At 30.7% G+C, this 12,002-nt stretch overlaps 1 protein-coding gene across 1 annotated transcript in view; it reads right to left on the bottom strand.

The window, feature by feature from the left end:
• The window catches only part of LOC129219366 (solute carrier family 4 member 11-like), a 718,088-nt gene that overhangs the window by 95,096 nt on the left and 610,990 nt on the right, over positions 1 to 12,002 (bottom strand). The gene's annotated exons all lie outside the window — the stretch shown is intronic.

Below are 12,002 nucleotides of genomic sequence, written 5' to 3'. Positions count from 1 at the left end.
GTATTAAACTTTTTATTTTATTTAAATTATTTTTTTTTTTAATTGTGTTACGTTAAATCGTAAAAACTCAAAATAATCTAAGTCAATTTTCAATTTTTTTTTCAAGAAATTATGCACAAATATCTAAGCTTTAATTTTTGTTTGACGATTTAAAAAATATAAATTCAATACCAAATGGAAAATATTTGAAGAAAAATTTCGAAAAATTCGAAGATACTTTTTTCAAAAAAAAAAAAAAAAATCATATTTTTTGCAGGAAACGTTTTTCTTTTTTCAAATTTGCAGAATAAAATTTAAAGTAAACTGTTTGAAAAAGATATGTTCCAAATTTCATTATTTTACTTTTGTAAGTTCTTGACTTATAAGAGTTTGAATGCAAAAAATCGAGAAAAAATTGCGTCACGGAGAAAGAGGCGTTTAAAGTTTTAAAGTTAAGTATAATATTAGTTAAATGCATGCAACAAAAATAATTATATCTTTCGTTATAATTAAGATAGAAACAAGATTCAAACGTCCTTTTTAGCAGAAAAAACGGAAAAGTTTTTTAAATGATAAAATAATAATAATAGTAATAAAAAATGCAAAATTTGACGATTTTTGTGTCCCAGGCCCCCTTAAGCACAGAAGTCGTATCTGTACGTTTTAGCAAAAGTTAGTTATTATCAACAGATGGTTGTTTGTAACGGACGTTACTTACACAGTGTGATCTAAAAATATCCAAACATTTTATTGAAAAAACAACATAAGCGTGTTACATGTTTTAAAGCTAATATTTATTCAAAATAAGAGAACTCGGTTTAAACGGTCAACCAGTTTATCCATTGACTTGTTAAATTCCGTTTATAAAATGTTCTTTAGTAGCAGTGTCACGGCTGTTTGAATGGCTGGATCATCATCTTATAAAGCTGCTTTCATTTCTGTTTTCAGTTTCGTAAAGAGAAAATAGTCGACGGTATTATATCACGTGAATATAGAGGATGATCGAGGACACAATTCTGTTTTCTGTTCCCGAAACTGAAAACTGCAATGGATGGACTTTTTTACGATGATGTTCCAGCCACTAAAGCAGACTGACACAGGTGCTGAAGAACACTCCCAAAACTAAATCTAAAAAGTCTAGGAATAAATTGGTTGACGGTTCAAAACGTTCTATTGAGTTAAATGAATCCTATTTCGAATAAATATTTACTTTAAAATATAGTTCCACGCTTCAATTACGTGATCATACTATGTAATTACAATGTTCTATGGTCATTTGTGAGTGGGAAATTCTTCTTTTTTGTGAATAAGTAATATCTGAATTAAATACACAGATTCGTAAAATTTAAAATAGCAAGTTATCTTTTCATCTCATCTACAGATACCTCATTTGTTCTTAGCACTGCAGTCTAGTCTTTACAAACCATTTTCACATGTAAATAGCCTTAAATTCATCTGATGCAAAAAAGTTCTGACAATTCTTTTACAAAAGGGAGGGGGCTCTCATTTGTAATTGGGGGGGGGGGGACTCTCATTGGGGGGGGGGTCTCATTCAAGTTAGGTCCTGCCTACGTAAAATTAAAAAAAAACCTATTAATCACATGTTCTGCCCCCCCCCCCCCAAATATATATTTGAGAAATGTCTTTCGATTTTCATAACCTTTCTTTTTTAAATAGTTTTCCTCAAAACTTGCAAAAAGCTACAGTTAGGTGACTAATGACTAACGTCAGTGTACCGTAACTAATACTTTAGCTTCATATACATTCTGAATGTTCACTCCTCAAAGAAACTACCAGCGAAATGTTCCCCAATTCTTCAATACTTTCCATTGCAAAACATTTTCTTTAAAACATGCAAATTATTATAACCAATCGATGTCTAATGACTAGCGTCAGTGCATCGTTCCTGTATTTTCAGCTAGTGAAGAAATTATAATGCTATCGAAAACCTGACGGAAATATTTCATTGGCTAAATTATTTTCCATAACATTGCTTGAACTACAAGATAGTTCTTTAAGTTAATAGATTTTAACATTTTATGTTCTGTGATTTATCTGTGAAAAATAAACTGACTGTGTAATACTGAACAATTGTAACATAGGAGATAAAACTGATGACAGCATTTTTAAAATTACATTCTATTTTTGCAGCAGAATTGTAGGATCGATTCCAAAGCAATTTGAGAGATGAATCAAATATTCTTCGTCAAAAACATTTGTTTGATTACACCAGCTATTTTGAGCAAATAGTAAAGGGTTCAATCAGCTCATGCAAAAAATTGATTTTATTTTTAGGTAAACACATCAAATTTTATTGTTTAATAAATACCTTAACCCTTTAAGATAAAAACAAGGAGGGAGATGCATACCGCTCACTAATATGAAAGTTTGCTTCGTAATATTAGAAGAATTGCCGAGGAGGAACCACCAAAGAAAAAAAAGAAAAAAACTAGTAACCGGAAACTATATGACAGTTGAAAAAGCCTGTTCTTATAGACATGGATCTGAAATAATCGAAAAACTGCTAGATTACTGAAGCAATAAATTTCTGCCCAAATGAAACGCTTTGGCAATCCTTTTTTTTTCTTTTAAAATGAAACACAATACACTGTTTAAAAAAATAACGTTCCTATATTACTCAAGAGAAAACTATCCATTACAAGAAAATGTTATGGAATCCTAGTTTCCTAGGGATTTTTCAGGGATTTAAGCAGTTCTTTTTATTCTAGAATGAAAAATAAGTGATGCAATACTACCCTGACCTATTCATTTCTATTTTCAATCTCTGTGCTAGTACACTGAGAAACCTATAATTATAGGAGCTTAAAAAATGTGCCATGGTAAAACCAAAAAAAGTTTTAAATTAAAACAGAAATAAATAGCATCCCATAATCATGAATTTTATGTGAATTTTTTTTTTACTTTTAAATTTCAACTATTTGATTACATTTTGCAATAATACATTTTTTAGAATTTTAAACCTTTTTTTATTCGATATTTTAAAACGAAATTGGCCTTACAAAACTGTTTGCTGCGTATTCCAAAACATGCTTTAGTTGTATGAAGTAATAAAGTAATGTAGAAAAGGAAAGAAGATCTAAAATACCGTTTTACGAGAAATTTCATCATCTATGTTATTCACATGAATATGCACTTCTTTGTGATTATTTGGATGTAAGCCAAAAATAATAATAAATTCATAAAAGTTCTTTCAGAGTTTACAGTGAGGTAAAATGGTTTTCCTTGAAAATTTCAATTTGAGTCGTTCTTTGGCTACTTGTGAAAATATTTCGGAGAGCATATCGTATTTCCGGTATAGATAAAGAAATAGTTCAAGCTAGTTTTGATTCAGTTTGAAGACCATGTATTGCACTGGGTGATTTAACATGATTACTTTTATACAAGGAAAATATTTTTTTTAATTTACAATAGGAAAAAAGAAAAGCATTTTGAAAACAATGCAGGAGGTGACTAAGTTTTGTTTGCGCTGTAAAGGGGATCAGCTGCAGTAAAAGAAAAAAAAATGGGGTAAATCGAAAAACCTATTCCCCACTTGTAGAAAGTTTTGAAACTAAACTGTTGGTGAGTGAAAACTAGTTTACTGATAGAAGACATGCTGAGAGTTCCACGTGTTTAAAAACAATTTTGTAAGCGTCATCATTGTTTGAAGTTGACACTGTGAAAAATGTTGGTTTTTAAACTTCAGTCATCTCTTGCATTTTTCTCGCCAGCAGGTCCACAAATACGAAGTATTTGGTTTCAACTAGTTTTACTTGTCATGTCAAAGGTTTTAAAAACATTTAGTAGTGAATTTCACCTTTCCAGCTTTTTTTTTCTGATATGCAGTTTAGGTGTTTTTACTTACCCCACAAATCCGGCACTCTGGTTAAAATGTCAACAAGAATTTCGGTCTTCAATAATTTTGTAAAACTAAATCTTAAAGTAAATTGCACCTTTGGATGTCATTTACATGGAATTCGTGCACAATCACATTTCTTGATTTTTTTTTTCAAATGCTGTCAAGAGTACATTTGGACGATTCAGCGGGTCGCATGCGACTTAAGGACCACAGTTTGATTATTGTTGGTGTAGAACTTCTCAAGCACTTATTCTGAATGTGTATAGTGCGAATATCTATTTTAAAAAACCTCATGGGAAAATTAAATGGCGCATTTCCATTTGGGGTACAAGGAAACATGATGGGATAAAAGTCAACATGACTTCATTCGGAAAAAAGTCATAAAACTAAATTTTACGTACCCAGTTACTCTCAGAGAGTGTAAGTCTTGGATATAATGCTCATAATTTTTTATCTCTCAACTCACCCAAAAGAGTGGGAAGGAGTTCAAGTTGTAACATTGCATGTCATTTACATGGATTGGATGTGACAACCTTTGGATGTCATTTACATGGAATTCGTGCACAATCACATTTCTTGATTTTTTTTTCAAATGCTGTCAGAGTATATTTGGACGATTCAGCGGGTCGCATGCTACTTAAGGACCACAGTTTGATTATTGTTGGTGTAGAACTTCTCAAGCATCTATTCTGAATATGTATAGTGCGAATATCTATTTTAATAAACCTCATGGGAAAATTAAATGGCGCATTTCCATTTACGTTCTACTCTCTGGGGTACAAGGACACATGATGGGATAAAAGTCAACATGACTTCATTCGGAAAAAAAGTCATAAAACCAAATTTTACGTACCCAGTTACTCTCAGAGAGTGTAAGTCTTGGATATAATGCTCATAATTTTTTTTCTCTCAACTCACCCAAAAGAGTGGGAAGGAGTTCAAGTTGTAACATTGGATGTCATTTACATGGATTAGATGTGACAACCTTTGGATGTCATTTACATGGAATTCGTGCACAATCACATTTCTTGATTTTTTTTTCAAATGCTGTCAGAGTATATTTGGACGATTCAGCGGGTCGCATGCTATTTAAGGACCACAGTTTGATTATTGTTGGTGTAGAACTTCTCAAGCATCTATTCTGAATATGTATAGTGCGAATATCTATTTTAATAAACCTCATGGAAAAATTAAATGGCGCATTTCCATTTACGTTCTACTCTCTGGGGTACAAGGAAACATGATGGGATAAAAGTCAACATGACTTCATTCGGAAAAAAAGTCATAAAACCAAATTTTACGTACCCAGTTACTCTCAGAGAGTGTAAGTCTTGGATATAATGCTCATATTTTTTTCCCCAACTCACCCAAAAGAGTGGGAAGGAGTTCAAGTTTTAACATTGAAATTCAGTTTCCTTTTACCATGTGCGCTTGCTCATTGATTATAACGGTTTCTAGACGTATGCGACGTACCGCGTCAGAACTCGCGTCTATCTGAGGGGCCTGTGAACTTGCAAAAAATATTTCATTTACTATTCATTTTATACACGAAGTGTTTTCAAGATAGTATTATTCAGGTGAGAGTAAAATATTCGATGAAAAAAAAAGCTTTTCTCTTGTTGGTGCGAGTATTTTGTTCACGGTGCGAGTTCTAGAAGGTTAAAAAAAATAATATAAAAGGCATTTTAAAACCCTCATTATAAACCTTCACACTGTCAAGTAAATTTTTGAGGTGTCCCATGACACTTTGATACATTCTGTTTTTTGAACATCTTGGGCAAAACTTTACCATACTGTTTTAAAACGCTCGAATGTAAATATTACACTGCCCGACTAACTTTGGAACTAGACCTAGGTAGGAGCCGACAAAAAACAGAAAAATCCTGCAAGAGGTCTACGGAATAAAACAAGATTGGGAACCTCTGGTTTAAACGATTGTTTTTAAAGATAAGCCGTGCTCGTAGAAATCGCGGGATGAACAAATTTCGCTACACTTACGCTGTTCATGTAAATTGCGGGATACTCAGAGAGAGAGAGAGAGAGTTAATTTATAGTAGGGGAATGTGGGGAAAAGTGAAATGGCTAAGATGACTGAGCTTTCTAAAAATGAACCAATTGGAAATGTGTTTTGAAAATTACAGTACAAAAAGAAATAACATTATATTTTATAATAAAACTTGCATTGAAACATTTATTTTTTTTTTGGCAGTAGTTTTGAGCCTTCAAAAAAAAAAAAGTGGAAAATGTTCACTTTTTTTTCATGGGGCAAAGTGAAAAATGAAATATTTTTGTAATGAAATATTTTCTGTTTGATTATAAAAAGTATTTTTTATCAAATGAATCTGTAAATAATATTTTGATTGAATAAATGAAAAGAAAATGGGACAATAAACGAAAATTTAATAAATTATGTAATTTATGACGAAAAACAATTTGAGTGAGTAAAAGAGTGAATGAATAAGAAAATAAGTGAATGGATAAATAAATAAGTGAATTACTAAATGACGGAATGAACATGAATTAATACATGAATACGTAAGCGTTTCTGTAAATGATTGAGTAAGTAAACGAAATAAGCTATTTCACTTTGCTCTATTTACTTTGCCCCCGCACGTACTCGACAACTTGAGAGCAAAATATTTAAAAGAGAAATAAGCTTAATATTAACTAATACATCAAATATTACAATAAGAGTACCAATTTATGAAAATTGCCTGTATTATCATAAGTTTTAATCTTCTGTAGTATTTTTTTCCTGACTGGAATAGACTACAAGTGCAACTACATTATTAAAACATTACCAGATAGGTGGCGCAAGCGTAGAGTAAATATTTCACCTTTTCCCTCCCCCCCCCCCGCTATTTCATTTTGATCCTCATTCCCCTACTACATGTTTTATGGCATGGAAATTAGAGTTTATGAAAATTTACAGATACAATATTTTGCCATTAAAACAGGCGCACTTTTCTTATTATCATAACGACTTTTGTTGAACACATAAAGAGTGATTTTGTACTGTGTGATGCAATTTCTGTTTGAGGCTTTAAAGACAGCTTAAGAAAGGAGTTACGTACAGTGTTTCCCTAATATCAAGCTACCTGTATTTGTCTCATCATTTGTAAAAGTGAGCCAGTTGCATTGAAATTTTGACATGTTACTGGGCTAACAGACTTCATGGCATAAGGAACTTGGATTGTTTGTTCTGTAATTGTTAAAATCAGGAAATAAGACATTTATTTATCATGATGAATCGTGTAGAACTTAAAAAAATATATTTTAACAAAATAGAAGGAACAATTCCAATTTATTTTGTTGTGAGGTTACAGTAAACTCCCGATTATCTGCGGATTAGGGTGGAACAGTAACTGCGGATAAGCGAAACCGCGGATATTCCGAATTAGAGGTAAAAAACCATACTGGTGTAAACAATAGCTAAAAAATAGGAATAAAACTCACATACATTTAAGTTATAGATAAAAACAATGACATTTATTGTAAAAAATAAATGTAAAAGATAAAAACGAGCAATAACATAATCATAAGTCACCACTGTTGAAGAAAAAAAAAGTGAAGAGACCCGCGGATAATCCGAACACCGATAATCGGGAGTTTACTGTACTTATTTGCTTAGTGTAAAGCATCTCGAGATGAAAGTCCTGCTAATGACGCAAAGTTCACGGGACCGATCTTCTTATAGGCCAGAAAATACAGTTTTTAAATGACAAATTCTCCTCAGCTTAATTCTTACCCAAATTTAAATAAATATAGAATCTTAATTCTTTGGGACTCTAAACCACAGCTATGTTGTTGCATTGAAATCGAAAAAAAAAACCCGTTTATTTTAACATGGTAAAACTTTGTACCAATGGGTAATTTTCTTGAAATTTCCAACATTCTTGTCCCTGCTCCAAAAATGACGATTTAACTTGCTTAAAAACCGAACTGATGGTAGAATGCTTTGATAACATGTTTTGATGTTTGTAAAATTGGCTAACTATTATTATTATTCATTTAAATAATTTTTTTACATGATAAATGTCATTCTCCTGTGTGTCCGTACCCCCATCTCAAAGCAAAATTATTTCTAACAAATGTCACGAGTCCATATGTATTTGTAAAGAAATTGTTATTCAATATATTAACAACTATTGTGCAAAGTATAAAAATAAAGACTTCAAAATTTGCACTATTCTGAAGAAATAAAAAAAAAGTCCTTTGATTTTGTTTTCATTCCCCTGTCGAAGAATAAAACTAATTATTCTCACATGTGGTAATAGTTATATTAACCTATTATTTTGTCTTTGAGCTGTGGCCTCATTATAGAAATAACCTTAATTGGTAATAGCTAAAATTAAAAGAGTCAAGAATAAATCGGTGTTCCTTAGTTAAATCTTGTTATGTATTTTTAATGACTGTCACTACCCTGGCTCTGATAATTAATTTTTGTAATAAGCACTCAAAGAGTGATCGATTCTTGTTTGTATGGAATTTTTCCACCTTACTTTAAGTGATATTTTGTTGCATGTAGTTATTACAAAAATATGTAAGTTAAACTCAACTTTTATCATTCCCTTTCCGTCATTTCCCTGTCCCATGTAAGAGAAAAAATAACGTCAATAACTTCTGTTTGCAAACCACCCACAATGGTTAATTTTAAATTTCATTAAAATAGCGTTTTCTTTTCCCAGAGAGATTACAACACCTTCAGTAACATGTATTATTTCATCTAAGTGTCTATCCCCTGTCACAATTTGTGTCATTCGCTGTCCTATCCAAATCGTGCTAAGGGGAAATGACCCATTTACATTTATTTCCGAAAGGTACATCTGTGAGACGGATATCATTTTCTTTGTACTGTTTCCTGCTTTTTTTTAATAATCAATACTCTTAAACCATATTTTAGAACAAATGCAACCAAATATTTAATTTAAATCACGTAATCATCAAGCAATTTTGTTAGTTTTTATAGTTATCCAATCAATCTTGAACATATAAAACATAAAAGAAGTCACATTTTTGCTGTTCTTCAAAAAACTACACTTCTAGTAACACTTAAATTTTCTGTGTTTCTAGTTAGTGATTACAAATATCACTTTTTTCCTGCTTCCCACTTTTTTTACAATCGATTCTCTAAACCATATATTTGAAAAATGCAAGTAAAAATGGATTTTAAACAATGTAATAATCAAGCAATGTTGAGAATTTTCCATAATGAACCAATTAATCAGAAACTTATTTTAAAAAATTCTTTTCCCTTAATACCAAATGTCGCTATTCCCGTTTTACTTAGAAAATTAAAGAAAACCAAAAATTAGAAATAACGCAGCTCTAAAATAAGTAGAATCAGATACAGTAGCTGATTATAAAGCTACAAGACTTTTCAACAATTCCCTCTTGAAATACAATGGATAGAACATCAATTTACTTCTTCATAGTAGCCTGGGGCTAGTTTTGAAACATCATGTTCTTCTGTCGTCATCTTGCTTTTATTTTGTAATTTTATTTTTATTTTCTTTGATGTAAAACGTTTTAGCAGTATTGGCTCTTATTAAAAGGATTGTTAACATTTTGCATTACACTTTGTAGTGGAACTAGTCTCTAAAAACAGTGTTTTAAAAAGATCGCAATTGAAATACTTTGGTAGAAAAATTGTTTCAAAACTCAATTATACGCACCGTTAAGGTTTTACTTTATGAAATGTACAACTTCAGGTTTAAAAACATGTTTTAATAATGCATAGTTCAAATAAATAAGTTTGAAGTATTATTCACTACGTAGAATGGTGAGTGTTGATTTACAAAACATATTAAGATACATTCATCTTTTGTTATTAAGGGGGGAAAATAAGCCTTTTGTATTAAATTGACTATCAAAGCAGCATTTTAAAGAAGAACCAAATTAGCTCCGTACTTTTTAGGGAGATGCTTCTTGAAAATGTTATTAAAGGTTTAATTCTCTTAATGACCTGACAGCGTAATACAAAGCGCCCAGATTAAAGCATTAACATTGTTAAAAAATATTTATTTATTATTTAATCATTTTATTTATGTACATTTGAATCACTTGTAAAATTTGGATATAAAAATTCTCTCATATCAAATTCTAAAAAATTTATATTGCGTTTAAATTGGTTATTAGTGTAGTCAAATTTTACATTTTTTCTTGTGAAATTTAGGAGGAAGGAGCAATAATATTATTTTATTAAATACAGGAAGTTTATAAATGAATTTTTCTTAAAACTATGATTAAAATAAAGGGAAGAAATTTTATTATTCAAATTATCATGAAAGACAATTGTAAGTTCAATTTGAGGTCCCAAAAAGTGAAATGTTTATCGTTATGCAAGATGATTGGAGTAAATATTTAGAAAACTCTTGATGAGCATTTTCAATATTTATTACTTTTCAAAATCAATTATAAATATTAATTCTGCCAGGTTGTGTAGTTATTATATAAAATACTCACTGGTTTTATGTCCCTGTAAAGATGTAATATTTAAGATAGCTTCAAAGTATTCTGCGAAAATGAAAGCTGAATTCCAATGGGTGTATTTTATTAAAGGTCCTGCAGAAATTAATTTTCAGACTATAACGAATACGGGTCTATGAATGTAAAACCAATGCATATTATACGACTCTGCTTAAATGAATTTAGTTTACAACGCTATATTATAAATTCAATATAATTCAAATAAAGTCGTACAATATACCCATGTAATTCTTGTCGCCAATTTAAGCCTTTGCATTTTTTTCATTTAATTAATAATTTGAAAGTAATTAATTTTTTAAGGCTTTGACACGCAAATAATAATTTAAATTTCCCAGGAAGTGGGATTTAGTTTCTACACGTTAAAACGTTATTAGAGTTATAAACATGAAGTTAATTGCTCTGTTAAAAACAGTAAAAATGCATTTTAATCGCTAAAATATATTTCAATTTCGTTGTATTGTTTTGAATTCAAATGAATTTGAAACGTTAGATTACCGATTTAAATTTATGAAAAGAAAACGTATACTTAGTTCAGCAGAAAAAAAGCGAATATCATATAAGGCATCTTTTGCGATATAAATTCCAGACAGCTGTTTTCCCATCAGAATGACCATTTTTCAGTATGTATAGCGTGATTTACCCAAACTGATGAATTAAGAAGAAAACAATAAATAAATAAAGTGCTGCGTTGGTGATGTGAAGAATTTAATATAATTTGCACATTTTAGGCTAATGTGTATGATTTGATCGTAACAAGTGAGGGGTCGGGAAAGCTGATTCTGAATTATACTAGACTTGTTCTCGTACAACTACGATTTCCTTCAAAGTAAATAAGCATAAAAAAGGCTACTCAACTTTAGAAAACGAAACAGGAAGTCAAAGATGACTAAACTGAAGAGATATTATTATTATTATTTTTTAAAGTGTAAGAGTATAATAAAATAACTACTCTTTTTTTTTCTGTACAATAGCTTGATGGCTATTGATTGACTTACCTAAAAAGATATTCCAAGAGTATTAATTTCTGGGAAATTACATTAATCTTTATACATAAATTTTTTACTAGTTTTTTTAATATTTATTAGCAAATTACGAAAAAATATGCCTTGAAGAAAAAGTATCTTCCTTTGGGGACCTATTTTATGCGGATGTCAAAGATAACTTAAATATTCTCTCCTAGCCCATTTTGATCAATTTTAGTCAATTTTACTTTTAAATCTATAAGATCAGTATTTTTAGTAACTTTAGCAAAACTTAATAACAGTATAATGTGAGCTTTAGATCTACATGTAGAGACTTCATGTTAGGAAACACAAGCACGCAATCACAACTTGCACGACGTACTACAGTTTATGCAACTCATGGCATAACTACAAAGCGGCTCTGGTTAAGTTGAACTATAACATTGACAATGTTTACCTCTTTTTCGGTTAACAGAGAAGGGTAATTGTCACCTAATTGAGTTGGGCTACTTTAGTAGAAATTTTGAAAAAGTATTCCCACTAAAATCCGCAGCGACATCACGTTCCTTTTTCACTGACCTCTCCAAAAAGAGGTAAACATTGTCGAGGTCATATAGCAATCAACCAGAGCCACAATATAGACCAAAAGAGTAGACGAGTTCTTTTCACGTTCACGTGCAAATGAACTTTAGAAGAAACTTCAGTTCTATGTA

Source organism: Uloborus diversus, chromosome 3, assembly GCF_026930045.1.
Source record: "Uloborus diversus isolate 005 chromosome 3, Udiv.v.3.1, whole genome shotgun sequence".
NCBI lineage: Eukaryota > Metazoa > Arthropoda > Arachnida > Araneae > Uloboridae > Uloborus > Uloborus diversus.
This window is presented reverse-complemented; position numbering and strand designations above follow the sequence as displayed.